At 39.5% G+C, this 17285-nt stretch overlaps 1 long non-coding RNA gene across 1 annotated transcript in view; it reads right to left on the reverse strand.

Moving 5' to 3' along the window:
* Positions 1 to 17285, reverse strand: part of LOC309660914 — a 65944-nt gene that overhangs the window by 15810 nt on the left and 32849 nt on the right. The window contains exon 2 of the long non-coding RNA XR_014263714.1: positions 29 to 7332. This is a non-coding gene — a long non-coding RNA (uncharacterized lncRNA). The remainder of the gene's footprint in view (positions 1 to 28; positions 7333 to 17285) is intronic.

Raw genomic sequence — 17285 nt, forward strand, 5'->3', positions numbered from 1 at the left:
TACTAAGTAAAGTAAGTCAGACAAAGACAAATATCACTTATATGTGGAATCTAAAAAAATAATACAAATGAACTTATTTACAAAACAGAAACAAATTCACGGACTTAGAAAACAAACTTATGGTTACCAAAGGGGAAAGGTTGGGATTAACAACCAAAGGAGTTTGGGATTAACATATACATACTACTATATATAAAATAGAAGGCAAACAATGACCTACTGTATACCACAGGGAACTCTACTCAATATCCTGTAATAATCTATACAGGAAAAGAATCTGAAAAATAATGGATATATGTATATGTATAACTGAATCACCTTGCTGTGAACCTGAAAATAACACAACATTGTAAATCGACTATACTCCAATATAAAATAAAAATTAAATTTAAAAAAAGTCAATCAATTCTCCACCCATTCTGTGCTTGAAAACATGTCTGGAGGAAAACACACAAGTACACAAATGGTTCCATTTTGAATTCATGAGCACTGCCCCCAGAGAGTCCTCACTGCTGATCATGAAATACACTACATTTTCCTTCCTAGTCAACCATCTCTCCCATTTTCCTGGCTGGCTGTTTCTCACCTTCTTATGTCTCTCTAAAGTTCTGTCATCTGTTTCCACTTCCTTACTCTTAGCTAAAGACTTTGTGTCTTATTTAATTGAGACAGTAGAGCAATCAGAAGATAACTTCTATGTGTTCTTTCTAAGCATACAGAAAGAATTCAATAAATAGGTTAATTCTTTTTATTTAGACTTTTCAGGGCTCTTCTCCTTCTACAGTAGGTGTTCCCACAAATGACGACAATAATCTTTCATCCCACATGTCCACTTGCAATATGAATTGATCACTCCTTCCAAAAAGAAGTAGGGCCTATTTCCCACTCACTCCCTCCCTCGAATATTCTAGGGTAGCTCTATGACTTGTTGTGATGGATAGAATGTAGCAGAAGTGCTGCTATGTGACTTCAAAGCCTTGGGCTTCTGTTTCACACTCCTGAAAGCCAGCTGCCCTGTGAAGAAGCTCAGGCTAAACCACTGAATGGTGAGATACCACCTGCAGAGAAAAGCCACATGGAGGAAACCTGAGGTGCCCCAGCCAACAGCCAGCACCAAGACACCAGATGTGTCCATGAAGCCATCTTGGATACAAGCACTTGATGAGTCCACTGTCTCTCTAGTATAGTCTGAGCATTTACTTACTAAAATTTTGTACATACTATAGCAGACCCTTGAACAACTTGGGTTTGGACTGCGAGGGTCCACTTACAAACAGATTTTTTTCAATAAATGTGTACTACAGTACTACATGATCTGAGGTTGGATGAATCCACAGATGGGGAACTGCAGATATAGAGGCCCAACTGTAAAGTCATACGGGGATTTTCCACCACATGGAGGGTCAGCGCCCCAACTCTCATGTTGCTCAAGAGTGAACTGTATGTTATCTTAAAGTACTTTCCTTTAATTTCTATTTTTGCTATTTTGGGGCATTATATTGATTTGCTTTTGGAATGATATTGTAGATGGGTTATATTACCTTTTCAATACAATGAAGAATATGTTTTAAAATATTTGTTATAAAAAGGAAGCATAGATAGTAGATCACTGTCTTTGGGCAGCTTAACATAGATCCAGGAGCACCCTGACTAGCGTTTGGTTATACATATATTATCTATAAAAACAAGTTATAGTTTCCCACTAACTCACTGATTCATGTCTTCTCTCATGGATATCTCTACCCTGTAGACCAGGGTTTCTCAACATTTTCAATCCAACTAACATGAAAACAATCTCTCTCTCTCTCTCTCTCTCTCACACACACACACACACACACACACACACACACACACACCATTTTGCTGTGAGACATCCTCTTCCCCCACAGAAGGCCCCCCTCTAGTCACTGCCCTGGATGGTAGACAGCAAGCTCCTTGAGGGAATCAATCAATCATCTGGTGCATCTCCATACCCCACTCCTCTGCCAAAGTACCTAGAATATGGCTGAAAATGTAGTAAATATTTGGTTTACTTCTTCACAGTTGACTTCATAAAGCCGAAGGAAATATTGCCTGAAATTAATATCAACTTGTTCAAATTTCTGACTCGCCGTTTTCTAATCACCAGAGGAAATATTTACCTCGACATCTCCCTCCATGCATGCACAGAAATCCAAGAACCCTAAGAATTCTTTCATGCTACAAGTATCTCCACATTAAATGCTACTTTTGTACAAAACCAAGTCAATTGCCTAGAAATACTCAGGGGGGTTGTATTAATTTTTTTTTTATAACTGTGGTTTACAAAGCACATTTATGCTTTGTAACTAGGAGAGGACTAACATTTACTGCACCAGGTTCTTTACACAATTTATCTCAATGGCCACAACAGCTCCCTGAGGTAGTTATTATGATCCCCATTTCACAGATGAGGAAATCAAGCAAGCATGACTATTAGGCGGTTTGGCAGCCAAGGTCATACCCTGCCCAGTTGCAGAGCCCAGTCCCTGAAGGTTGAGTTCAGGGTGCTTTCTGCTACTGTGCAACTGACAGCAGCTGTAGAAAGGCTACGAGGCATCAAGCAATTACTTACCTTGTTGGTCCTCCCTTTTCCCATCTCTAAAATGGGGGGAATAATATCATCAACATCATAGACCTGTGCACATCACATGAGATGTTACAAATGAACTGCTTGGACCTCATTTGGCATATAGTAAGCAATATTATTGTCAAGCTGTCTCTTAAAACAAAAACATAAATTGGTAATCATTATGTCTTGGCCTCTGCTGTTTTCTACAGAAGGAATTTCTGTGTTCAGGGCAGTGAGGAGAGTCAGCTCTGACAAGGACAGGGAAACCACAAGTAAAGAGCCTGTGCCAGGACTCTCTTGTAACAACCTACTTTGTATTGCCCAGGAAAGGGGTTTTCAACACTTGGTCATATCCAATGCCTCTTTTCATCATTCATTATTCTGACTTCAAAAAGCATGTTCCCAGCACCCAGGGTCATGAAAATCCACATTGTGAAGCCCCAGCATTGCCAGTGCCACAGACACAAGACATTTCAATCAGGTTGCCCATGCTGGGCTGCGGGGAATCACAGAGTGGAAGGGATCTTAGTATTTGTACTGTGACAAGATGCTCCATTTTACTGAGGAGAAAACCAAGGCACAGAGAAAGTGGCTTGTGTTCTCAAGCTATCCCCTCAATAGCTCTATGAAGTAGAGATAGCCCTCCCTATTTTATCTTTTCCTGCTACCCAATGCACACCAAATACTGCAGCCACTGCAAACCATGTATGAGCCCCCATACACCACGGTCTCTCCCCAGTGCCTCTCTGCCTTGTAGACGCTACCATTCTTCAGCCAGAAACCCCTCTCTCCATATTGCCCACGTGGTTATTTCCAGTGTGTCCATCCAGCTCAGCTCAAGTCCCCACCAGCTCTCACCCAGACTCTGGCAACAGCCTCAACTTGTCTCCCTGCTTCCACACTTGCTTTCCTGAAGAGCAATTTTGATTTTTTTTATATAAATCAAGTTGTGACACTCCTGCTTAAAAGCTTTCAATGGCTTTCTGACACCCTTAAGATAAAACCCAAACTCCTTCCTCTGCCTACAAAGTCCTGCAGAATCTGGCCCTGCCTACTTCTCATCTCACTTCCTGACACTCCCCCAGACTATGCTCCATCCACACTGGCCTTTCTTCTGCTCCTCAAACACTCCGGGTCTTGTTGAAGGCACCTGCTCCTCCTCTTCCCTGAAACTCTTGCCTGCAGATTTTCACAGAGGTAACTCCTTCTTATCGTTCAGATCTCAAGTCAATTTCACTGCCTCAGAGTGAGTCCCCCCCATGACCACATAATTGTGCCGCTTCCCATACCCTTGGTATTTCTCTAATAACATTTCCAACTATCTGGAACTATTGTGTTTGTACATTTACTGCCTGTCTTCCACTAGATGCTCTACTCTATAACGAAGGAATAGGGTCTTTTTTTGCCGATAATCTTCAAAGCCTAACCTAGTGCCTGGCGCAGAGTTGGTGCTCAATAAATATTTACTAAGTGGATAAGTGAATCAATATTCAATTCTGCATTATAACCTCTCAAGGCCAGTGTTTTCAAAAAACTATAAAATGGCAATTAACATCTATATCAATTCCCCTCCAGTTCTCTGCTGTCTACTATCTGTCAGTTGAGGTTTCCCATGATAGTCCCAAAATATTCGTCTCATCATATTAGGTTTCATGCATTGCTTTCTCCAAATGACTCATTGTTCTACCCACTCATTCTTGTTTGGGAATTTGTTTTTAATATACTCCCCACATTGATGTTTAAGTTCAAAAAAATGGCTAAGTTTAGTCTTCCGTTTGGTCAAAGATGCTAGAGATTCCAATATTAATGTATCTACTTTCTCCTGGGTAAGCAAAGCAGAGCCCTCATCTCAGAGTGGCCCCAGATGGGAGGAGGATAGATCCCTGTGCAGGAAGTCAGCATTCTCAGGGTCTCATCCTCTCTGAGAAGTGACTTAACAATTATTCAATGGCTCATTATCTTCTAAAGTACATTGGATGTTCTCTGAGGTCCCTTCCAAGGCTAGAGTTACATTTATTCCTTCAACAAAGACAGGTAATTACACCATGCCTCTGTGCCAAGCACTGTCAAGGTGCTGGGAAAACAGTCTTGAAAAAAGTAGCCAAGAACATCTCTACCTTCAGGAAGCTTATGTGATTCTCTAGAGCATAATCTGCTATTTAATTATCAAAAGATTTGATTTTACATATGGTATATTCTAATTATGACAGAGTGAATGTCTTACCCATTTCCACCCTGGGATGAGACGTCTATTCTTCATCTTCCAGCCTTATGCTCTGCTTTCTACCGTGAGTAAAAGAAACCGCAGCCCTGTCTCTTCTCATGTCCCTGCCATGTTTTTTGCTGACCCAGTGTTTCAACTTTTCTGTTCTCTTCTCTCCCAAACACTCCCAGTCAGATGGGGCAGGGGGTCAGCAGTAAAAATGAAGCCGCAGTTATGTCTGTGAAAAAAAAAATGGGTTAGGGTTCAGGAACCTGGCATTGATCTTCACTCTGCCACTCATGAGACCTTGAGAACGTCTCTTAATCTCTCCAAGTCTCAGTTTCCTTATCTATTAAATAGAATGTGGTGGCCATAAAAATGTACCTCTCAGATTTCCCATTGCATAGAATGTAATTGACCAAAAGTCCCAGGCATGCTGTCTGAAATCCATCACCACACTGGCACCACCAGCCAAAGTCTGAGTATAGCAGGGTCACTTCTGGGAGAAGCAGGTGGATTTCTGGGAGATGTAGGACCCCTCTGACCAGTGACTTTGGCCCAAAGACTCTCTATCAGCTTTGTCAAAACTTTCCTTGAACTGCACATCGGTCAAAGACTTCTGCTACTCAAAATTCCTTCCTCTCTCCTCCAAGGGGGTAAAACCTGCATCATGGTCTGATGGTTCCCCCATTCTCCACTGTTCCTTCACCTTTTTCCCTCAAGGTCAATTTCCATAATCAATCTCTTACATATTTAATGGCATCTTAGCATCTGTCTCTTAAAGGACTTGAAGTAACACATTGAGACGACATCCACATATGTGGTTGTGAAGATGGTATCAGTGAAAATGTTTTACAAAGTACACAAGGTTTTATAAGGTATAAAGCATCACATGAAAGATAAAGCATCATTCATTTATTCATCACTTAGGTACTGAATACCCACCATGAGCTGGGCTCCAGGCAAAGGATCAGGAGATACAAAGGAATAATGTTCTTTCTTGAGATCATAGGCTGGAGGAGCTATCCAGATCGCTCATGACTTTGCATACATTAGGTAATAATATATTTTGGTAGGGAAATGGAAAAAAAAGAGTAAGGAATAAAGATGAAGGAAGGAGGGAGAAAGAGCAGCCATTACACCAAAGCAGTGCAAGTGTCAGATTGTAGATATTCAAGTGTATGTGAAAGTTTTTTAAACTGTGCTCTGCTAAACACAATTTGACGCTCCACTCCTGAAAGAGCCTTGCAGCACGTGGGTAGCTTTTGGGGATGCAACGGTTGCAATGCTTTTGCAGGGAAATTCTTCACTGTTGTCACCATTTCATGGCCCAGAATATTCAGCTCAACAACAGACCTCGAAAGAATATGCTCTGTGTTGTAATTTTCCAAAGGCAACATGATTATAAAACCCAAACAGATGGAAAGACGATTGCACTGGATGAAGAAAGCTGTTAGCAGTTTCCATTTGTAGACAAAACCATTGTTTTTGAACAGATCGCTGCCAGAATTTGATGAATCTGGTACTCTTTGCACCCTCTGCTTTGCAGAAAGCCCTGAAACTCTGGCAGACTTTGCAAACAGTTGCAGGATGCTATTTTTGTACATTTGTTTATGTCGAAGGCATTGACTCAGAGTTTCACATTTAGCTTGCTGCTAATCTTGAAACTGCCATTAATGTACAGTTCCCAACCCTGAAAATTGGACTACAAAATAAATGGCTGTGCGATCATCTTTTATTTAAAATATTACTGCACCCCATCACTCTATGTCAAGGCCTGGCTTGTTTATGAGCATGCTTGATTATATAATTACATATTAGAAATCATTTGTAAGGAAAATTGATTGGTGTACTTTACAGCAAGGATTTCACCAGAAATAACCCTGTCTTTAGCTGCAGGAGTGGAAGACCAGGTTAGAAATGACAAAACAACTTCAGGAGCCTGTCACCATCTTGTTTATTCCTCATCACAGAAGAAGTAATTGCCCAAGGAACAATGAGGGACAGAAGTGTTGACTTTGAATAACTATGATCCACAAATCAGATTTTAGGCAATATTATGGGGTACTGGAAAGAGTTTTCAACAGGGATTCATGAGGCTTAAGTTCTAGCTTCAACCCTGCTGGTAATTTCTAGGCGATGCTCAGCCTCCTGAAATCTCCACTCCTCTGTCAATAAAATGGGAATTCAACAGTGGGTTGCTGAGGCTAAGAGGAAGGCAGTGTCCACACAGATTCAGGGGAGATGAGCAGCATCTTAGGCTTAGATGAGCATCACTCAAGACTAGAAGATCGATGGATGATGAGTGGATGGCTAGCACTTGGTGGTCCCTCCTTACAGGTCCAGGGTCCCAGATGGAGGCTTTCCATTCCTCTCTCTCATGCTTTCCTGTCTCTTCCCCAGCCTGGGACCACTTTTTTTTTCCATGATCTCTGCCAATAGGAAAATTTGTCCTGTAAAAAAGTGCCTCTACATCTTTTCTGTGGCAAGAGTTTGTAGCCTTTGTTTCTAGTTCTGCAGATTATTTGTGTCTAATGATCTGGGAATGAAGAAAATACACCAGTTAAAACCTCAAAATATTACCAGTCCAAGGAAATAGAATAACAATAACAACAATAATACTAATGATACCTGTCCTTCCAAAAGTATTGGCTTCTCCTGAGGAACAAATGCCATGAAAGGAGAATTGTCAGAATTGTTGAAGTGATTCTTCGGCTTAAAGGAGTTTTTTTTTTTTTTTTTTTTAATTACTTTTTCTTGGATTTTTTTTTTTTAATTCCTGAAGTAATTTAGATTAGTTGTAGAAAACAAATGGGAATACACATGAGGAAAATAGAGGAAGCAGAAGAAGAAGGAGAAGGAGGAGGAGGAGGAGGGGGAGGAGAAGAAGAAGAAGAACAAGAACAAGGAGAAGAAGAAGAAGAAAAAGAAGGAGGAGGAGGAGGGGGAGAAGGAGAAAGAGAAGGAGAAGGAGGAGAAGAAGAAGGGGAAGGAGGAGGAGGAGGGAGAGGAGAAAGGGAGGGGGGAGGGGAAGAGGGGAGGGGGAGGAGCAGGAGAAGGAGAAGAAGGGGAAGGAGAAGAAAAAGAAGAAGAAGAAGGTGGTGGAGGAGAAGGAGGTAAAGAAGGAGGAGAAGGAGGAGGAGAATAAAGGGGGGATGAGGGGAAAATGAAAGAGCGATGAAGAGGGAGACAGAGAGAAAAAGAAAAGAGAAGAGAAGAGGGGAAGAGAGAAGAGAAGAGAAGGGAACAATTCATAGCCCCTCTTCATAATTCCTCCATTGAAAGAGAACCACCATTAACATTTTAAGGCATCTTCTCATATTTTTTCCTGTGAATGCAAAATAAAAATTTACAGGAGTGGAATCACATTGTAATATTGTACTACTACCTGCATTTTTAACTCCACTATATAACAAAAATAACTTCCCATTTTATAACATATTTCTTTGCACCATTTTGAACAGTTGTGTTGTATTCCATTGTATATATGCACTGTAATTCATAAACATGCTGGAAATTTCTTGGTCACCATATCTTTTCACATGTTCTTACTTGTTTCCAGTTTCCTGGCATTTTTCTAAGAATGTTACTGCTGTTATGAAGGCAAAACATAACAACTCTAACCAGACCAAAGATTCTCTTGGAAAGCAGATATGTTGAAAAGTTTGCAAATGAGACCTTTCCTTATAAACTCATTCATCTCTTCTACCAGGTTACAAGCTCTTTCAGACAATTGCCTCCACTGGCTGTAACATGTTTGTGATCTTCCTGAGAAGAGCTATGATGCTTTACTTGCCTCCCCAATACCAGTGCCCATGCTAGGGTTCAGCACATAGTTTACACCTCAATAAATAATTGTCAAAATGAACTAAACTAAATCCTTCCCCCTCATCCTGCAAGTCTCAACTCAGAAATCACCTGATTTTTCTATGAATGCATAGCTCATGTTTTCCACTACAGTATTTTATTCATATCCTCTAGCATTTATCACAATAGATTTGCTATGTCTGCATAGATTTCTTTCTCTACATGCTTATTCCCAGCACCTAGAAGATTCTGACATAAAATAACAGAATTAACAGCCAGAGATTTTTTGGTTTTTTGGGGTTTTTTTTTGCAGCTAGCATAAAATCGTACACAATGTTGATACTTAATGAATGCTTGCTGAACTGAATTGAACTGAATTGGTGCTAGGATTTCCAACAGCAGAACTGAATAAATTGCTACCTCTTTATCTCTAGTTTGAAACTTAATGATCTTACTGAAGTCCAATGATAGATGAGCACAACATGAACTGTTCCCCCTTGTCACCTTTCAAAACCAAAAATGCTGACACCTTTCATGCCCTCTTGATTTTTTTCCTTCTTAAAAAGGATAAGGTCAGACATGGTTTACTTGCAGTGATTGTATTGATTTCATTCTAGAGATGCAATTGGATCTTCCCCTTGCAGAAGATTGTCATTGACTTTTACTTGGAGAGACAGATACTGACCATGGGATGTTTTAGGGAAAGACTCAGTATTCAGATGTGACCAAACCAGTGAGCTGAAATTTTTACCCCAGAATAGCTAACCCTCATCATCTTGTTGGATGGGCTCCTTCATGTCATTTCCAAAAAGCAAAGAAATAGTAAATTTTTTAAATCAAATCAAATCTGTATCCTTTTCAAGCTCATCATTGTTATTACAAGTCATGTATGTAGGACACCAAAGAATAATGAGGATAAGAACTAACTGAGTGAGCAAATCTGGGATGAATAAGAGTATAAGTCTTTACCTTGGAAGAGGGCTGCCCAGTGTATAAAACACTGTTGTAACCAACGACCAAATTGTCTTTGAAAACATTCCTACAAGAAAGAATATATTTATCCCCATTGTACAGAAGGGAAAACCAAGGCTCAGAAAGCATAAAGAACAAACTGAAAATAACAGAGTTGGTCTAATGTCAAAACCCTTGCTCTTTCTACAATATCTTTCTACTATATGATTTAGCTTTTGTGAAATGAAACTGTTCATAAACACTTTTATTTTTAACATCTTTATTGGAGTATAATCGTGTTACAATGTTGTTTTAGCCTCTGCTGTACAACAAACTGAATCAGCTATATGTATACATATATCCCCATATCTCCTCCGTCTTGTGCCTCCCTCCCCCCTCCCTATCCCACCCCTCTAAGTGGTCACAAAGCACCAAGCTGATCTCCCTGTGCTATGCAGCTGCTTCCCACTTAGCTATCTATCTTACATTTGGTAGTGTATGTATATGAATGCTACCCTCTCAATTCGTCCCAGCTTACCCTTCCCCCTCCCCGTGTCCTCAAGTCCATTCTCTACCTCTGCGTCTTTCTTCCTGTCCTGCCCCTAGGGTCATCAGAAACTTTTTTTTTTTTTGATTCCATATATATATATGTGTTAGCATATGGCATTTGTTTTTCTCTTTCTGACTTACTTCACTCTGTATGACAGACTCCAAGTCCATCCACCTCACTACAAATAATTCAACTTTGTTTCTTTTTATGGCTGAGTAATATGCCATTGTATATATGTGCCACATCTTCTTTATCCATTCATCTGTCAATGGACACTTTGGTTGCTTCCATGCCCTGGCTGTTGTAATAATGCTGCAATGAACACTGTGGTACAAGTAGCTTTTTGAATTATGGTTTTCTCAGGGTATATGCCCAGTAGTGGGATTGCTGGGTCATAGGGTAGTTCTATTTTTAGTTTTTTAACAAACCTCCATACTGTTCTCCATAGTGCCTATATCAATTTACATCCCACCAACATTGCAAAAGGGTTCCCTTTTCTCCACACTCTCTCCAGCATTTATTGTTTGTAGATTTTTTGATGATGGCCATTCTGACTGGTGTGAGGTGATACCTCATTGTAGTTTTGATTTGCATTTCTCTAATGATTAGTGATGTTGAGCATCCTTTCATGTGTTTGTTGGCAATCTGTATATCTTCTTTGGAGAAATCTCTATTTAGGTCTTCTGTCCATTTTTGGATTGGGTTGTTTGTTTTTTGATATTGAGCTGCATGAGCTGCTTGTATATTTTGCAGATTAATCCTTTGTCAGTTGCTTCATTTGCAAATATTTTCTCCCATTCTGAGCATTTTCTTTTCATCTGTTTATGGTTTCCTTTGCTGTGCAAAAGCTTTTAAGTTTCATTAGGTCTCAGTTGTTTATTTTTGTTTTTATTTCCATTTCTCTAGGAGGTGGGTCAAAAAGGATCTTTCTGTGATTTATGTCATAGAGTGTTCTGCCTATGTTTTCCTCTAAGAGTTTAATAGTGTCTGGCCTTACATTTAGGTCTTTAATCCATTTTGAGCTTATTCTTGTGTATGGTATTAAGGAGTGTTCTAATTTCATTCTTTTACATTTACCTGTCCAGTTTTCCCAGCACCACTTATTGAAAAGGCTGTCTTTTCTCCACTGTATATTCTTGCCTCCTTTATCCAAGATAAGGTGACCCTAGGTGCGTGGGTTTATCTCTGGGCTTTCTATGCTGTTCCATTGATCTATATTTCTGTCTTTGTGCCAGTACCATACTGTCTTGATTACTGTAGCTTTGTAGTATAGTTTGAAGTCAGGGAGCCTGATCCCTCCAGCTCCGTTTTTCTTTCTCAGTATTGCTTTGGCTACTTGGGTCTTTTGTGTTTCCATACAAATTGTGAAATTTTTTGCTCTAGGTCTGTGAAAAATTCCATTGGTAGTTTGATAGGGATTGCATTGAATCTGTAGATTGCTTTGGATAGTATAGTCATTTTCACAATGTTGATTCTTCCAATCCAAGAACATGGTATGTCTCTCTATCTGTTTGTATCATCTTTAATTTCTTTCCTCAGTGTTTTATAGTTTTCTGCATACAGGTCTTTTGTCTCCTTAGGTAGGTTTATTCCTAGGTATTTTATTCTTTTTGTTGCAATGGCAAATGGGAGTGTTTCTTACTTTCTCTTTCAGATTTTTCATCATTAGTGTATAGGAATGCAAGAGATTTCTGTGCATTAATTTTGTATCCTGCTAATTTACCAAATTCATTGATTAATTCTAGTAGTTTTCTGGTAGCATCGTTTGGATTCTCTACGTATTGTATCATGTCATCTGCAGACAGTGAGAGTTTTACTTATTTTCTGATTTGGATTTCTTTTATTGCTTTTTCCTCTCTGATTGCTGTGGCTAAAACTTCCAAAACTATGTTGAATAATAGTGGTGAGAGTGGACAACCTTGTCTTGTTCCTGATCTTAGAGGAAATGGTCTCAGTTTTTCAGCATTGAGAATGATGCTGGCTGTGGGTTTGTCATATGAGGCCTTTATTATGTTGAGGTAGGTTCCCTATGCCCACTTTCTGGAGATTTTTTATCATGAATAGATGTTGAATTTTGTTGAAAGATTTTTCTTCATCCATTGAGATTATCATATGGTGTTTACACTTCAGTTTGTTAATATGGTTTATCACATTGATTGATTTGTATATTGAAGCATCCTTTCATTCCTGGGATAAACCTCACTTGATCATGGTGAATGATCCTTTTAATGTGCTGTTGTGTTCTGTTCGCTAGCATTTTGTTGAGGATTTTTGCATCTATGTTCATCAGTGATATTGGTCTGTAGTTTTCTTTTTTTGTGACATCTTTGTCTGGTTTTGGTATCAGGGTGATGGTGGCCTTGTAGAATGAGTTTGGGAGTATTCCTCCCTCTGCTATATTTTGGAAGAGTTTGAGAAGGTTAGGTGTTAGCTCTTCTCCAAATGTTTGATAGAATTCACCTGTGAAGCCATCTGGTCCTGGGCTTTTGTTTGTTGGAACATTTTTAATCACAGTTTCGATTTCAGTGCTTGTGATTAGTCTGTTCATATTTTCTATTTCTTCCTGCTTCAGTTTCGGAAGACTGTGGTTTTCTAAGAATTTGTCCATTTCTTCCAGCTTGTCCATTTTATTGGCATATAGTTGCTTGTTGTAATCTCTCATGATCCTTTGTATTTCTTCAGTGTCAGTTGTTACTTCTCCTTTTTCATTTCTAATTCTGTTGATTTGAATTCTCCCTTTTTTTCTTTATGAGTCTGGCTAATGGTTTATCAATTTTGTTTATCTTTTCAAAGAACAAGATTTTAGTTTTATTGATCTTTGCTATGGTTTCCTTCATTTCTTTTTCATTTATTTCTGATCTGATCTTTATGATTTCTTTCCTTCTGCTAACTTTTGGGGTTTTTTGTTCTTCTTTCTCTAATTGCTTTAGGTGTAAGGTTAGGTTGTTTGAGATGTTTCTTCTTTCTTGAGGTAGGATTGTATTGCTATAAACTTCCTTCTTAGAACTGCTTTTGTTGCATCCCATAGGTTTTGGGTTGCTGTGTTTTCATTGCCATTTATTTCTAGGTATGTTTTGACTTCTTCTTTGATTTCTTCAGTGATCTCTTGGTTGCTTAGTAGTGTATTGTTTAGTCTCCATGTATTTGTATTTTTTACAGATTTTTTCCTGTAATTGATATCTAGTCTCATAGCACTGTGGTCAGAAATGATACCTGATACGATTTCAACTTTCTTAAATTTACCAAGGCTTGATTTGTGACCCAACATATGATCTATCCTGGAGAATGTTCCATGAACACTTTAGAAAGTGTATTCTGTTGTTTTTGATGGAATGTCCTATAAATATCAATTAAGTCCATCTTGTTTAATGTGTCATTTAAAGCCTGTGTTTCCTTATTTATTTTCATTTTAGATGATCTGTCCATTGGTGAAAGTGGCGTGTTAAAGTCCCCTACTATTATTGTGTTACTGTTGATTTCTCCTTTTATAGCTGTTAGCATTTGCCATAAACACTTTTCTATGTAGCATCTCATCTGATACAACTCTCCAACTATTGGGAGTACTAGCTGCTGATGGTTCACAGCTGAGTTCTTCCCCATGACCTTTGGCATAGATGAGCTGCCTCATGCCATGTTACACTTCTTCCTCAGGGATAGCCCACATCCAGTGACTAGGAGATATGGAGGATACAGACCCAGCTGCCACCTAGATTTGTAACAATTCTGAAGGGCCATCCCAGCTCCAAAACTCCCTATGAAATCATCTGAGACCTCTACTGCAAATGCACTACCTTTCCCCTCTGACCTCACTCCCTCTCCGTTGTTGTTGTAAAAGTACTCCCTATACATAAATCTTTATCTCAGGATGTTTCCCAGGGAACACAAACTAGGACAGTGCTAGGAGTGGTCTAAGGAACAGATTTTAACGTGGGACTTTGGAGCTGGATCACCTGCCTGCTGGTGAGGTGATGAGGGCTCCATCGCAAGCGGTAGATGAAATACTAATAGCCCTAGACAGTTGTTACAATTTTCACCTGTAGAGAACAGAGACAGAATATTGGTGAATATTGGTGGAACTAGCAGGGGCAATATGTCAAGTGTTACAAATGTTTGGGAAAAGCAATAATTACAAGGACTGTGGAAGTGGATGACTTTTGCTGGGGGATGCATTAGAGAAGGGTTGAAGATGCTCAATCACAAATTTAGGGAGTTCCACATCAAGATGATGACTATGTGAGGATTCCAGCCCATACTGACTTAAAACAAGGAGTGATCCTGCCCCTGGGGCCCCTAGATCAGGAATGGAGCGATTTTTACTTCCTGACAGGCAGGGTCAATGCCCCTACCCAGCCTTGAAGTAGTTACAGAAGGTGGACCATCTCCCCTCTGCTTCCCATAAGAATATGGGAGTAAAATCTCTGTGGGGGAATGAAGCACGAGGGAAGGAGGCAGAGCACAACCTTTAAAAGAATGACATAGCCATAAGACATGACAAAAACTGGTTAGAACCAACTAGGTCCAAGATGACAGAAGATTCGACTTCCAGTGGACCTTGAGCCTCATTATATGCACACTGTAATACATTAGCATCTAAATGACACACCCACAGGTGCCATGATAGTCCTGAGGCTAACCATAAAAGGCTAAAGAATGGGCAGTGACCCAATTCCTGGAAATCTCTGCCCCTTCCCCAAATAGTTGGAATAATCCTTCCACTCATTAGCCTATGGAATTACCCAGCCCACAAAAACTAACCACACCACATTTTGGGGCCTCTTGCCTTTTGAGATGGCCCACACTCTGTCTGTGGCATGTATTTCTCTCTAAATAAATCCACTTCTTACCTATCAAAACAAGAACAAAAACAAACAAACAAACAAAAACAAATTTAAGGCAATGTGCAAAACCCAGAGATCCTCCTTGGCAGCATACAGATTCTTCATCTTCTGCAGCCAAAGGACAGAAAAAACTAAGGATCAGACCCAGGATGTAAGTAGAGGGGAAATGGAGCTCAGAGAAGTTTGAATTCTCAACCCTCGCACGTCTCCTTTGCTATGTCAGAGCTCTGATTAGAAAGGAGTGGGACTCCAATGTGCAGGACGGAGACCTTGGTGTCAATGCCCTCAGAAATCTTCAATCTGCATGTTCTCCTGACACCTGTGGACTTGGAGAAGTGGCCCATTCCTCCATGTTAAACCCTAGTTCTCCTCCCCTTGCTAAAATATGATGCAGAGGTCTCTGCATTGCAAGATAACTTGAGCCCACTCCCCAATCCCAGGTGTGCCTCCATCTCCCCACCCAGCCACCAGACCAATAACTAAGGTCAAATCACAATATCATTCAGCCAGGAAAGTGCTTAGCCTGCTGAGCGAGGAAAGAGATTATACTCTGAAGGAGCTGCAGGACCTGGTCAACATGTACTGGCAGCTTCTGGGTGAGTATGTACAGGACTGGATCAGAGGGTACGGGATCCGGGTGGGTGTGGGTGAAATATAAAGACAGATAAAGGAGATTTTGTTGATATTGTCACCTACTCTGTAATATTGGATTTGCCAGGATTAAGACAAATCTCAGGACCCAGGATAGACCCTCAACTTCATATATAAGAACATGGGATGCTACATGTAACTGAGGAGGACATGAAAGTTACTGTAGCTTTTCAAAGTGTTGATCAAATAATGGGTGTGTCCTATAAAACAAGATGCTACATGTCTATATATAAAGAGAAAATCTAAGTGGCTGCAAGGTAGGAAGGCCAAGTATGGACCAAGAAATCAACCAAGAGAAAATTTAAGGCATCCCATGGGCACAGAGTACTCAAAGGGGACAGAAATTTTCAAAAAGCAATCTGATTCTTACACTCTTATCAGTCAAATTCAGATTAGAGCGGACAATAACAATCCGGATGCAATAAAAACTCCTGGAAGAGTTTCAGGGGTGAAAGAAAATTTTCTTCATGTGGTATTTAAAAGAAGTCAATTTAATGACTAGGGTATTTTAATTGTTTTGGGGTTTTTTTGCTTTGTTTCTGCTTTTAACCTTAACAAAATATGTATACTCATAGCTATGTCTAAAAAAATTTTCAACAGGTAATTATACTATTGGGTAAACATAGAAATAAGTATTGTGAAATGAAGCAATATGTACAGATACTTTGACCCAGCGACTCCACTTCTGGAAATATAACCTACAGATAGATATCTTACCGATATCCATGTCCCTGTGTGTGAAAATATATGTAGAAGGACATTCACTGTAGCATGGTTTGCATTGGCCAAGGAAGAAAAAAAGTAAAACAACTAAATCTGTGAGGCTAATTAAAGTATGCCACACTAATATGATAGAATACCAGCCAGCTCTCCCTTTAAAAATGTAAGTTAGATCATTGTGCTGATAGCTCCAAGATACAGTTTTAACTGAAAAAAAAAAAAAAAGTACAGAACCATTCTGCCTCAAGTTTGTTTCAAGTTGTATGTATGTGTTTTTGTATGAATTCACACAAGAAGTTTCTGGATGAATACAAAATCAATATTAGTGCTGACCTCTCTTCAGTGCAGGATGGGGGGTGGGGGAAACTGCACTTCTCAAATTTGAAAACGTCTCATTGTAACTTTTAGCATTCTGTACCATTTGCACTGCTTAAATGTTTCATCCTGTTCATTTATCAAGTTATTTTTAAATAATAGAAAGGTAATGTTTTAGGTGAAAAAAAGAGAACCAAGAAATCCAAACTAATTTTAAATGGTAAAATAGAATGTTGACTAGCATTAGAAAGTAATTCTTATGGCTGAGCAAGGTGAGCAAAGCTGAGAAATTTGGTTCGAAATTCAAACTCATAACAAGGAATCAAGTAACCAGCAGTCACTGGCCTTGACAGATAAACATCATGTACAAGAAGCATTGATCCTCAGCCTGATCACAGAACAAAACGAGACAAAGTTTTGGCTATATTCCCATGACACTGAAGTGTCTAATGAAAACAAAAGCACACAGCTAAAGACCTAGTTACTCTGCCCTCATGATACGATGTCTCAATCTGGAGACATAATATGGACTACAGACTGATTTTTAAATTTCCATGTGGGCATCTAGAATGGGGAAAAAAAGAGAGACATTGGCCATTATTAAGAATTCCAGTAGGTGACACTTAGGAGAGAATGTCTTTTTCTTTCAAGCTCTTGATT

This window comes from Balaenoptera physalus, assembly GCF_965194825.1.
Source record: "Balaenoptera physalus genome assembly, chromosome: 5".
NCBI lineage: Eukaryota > Metazoa > Chordata > Mammalia > Artiodactyla > Balaenopteridae > Balaenoptera > Balaenoptera physalus.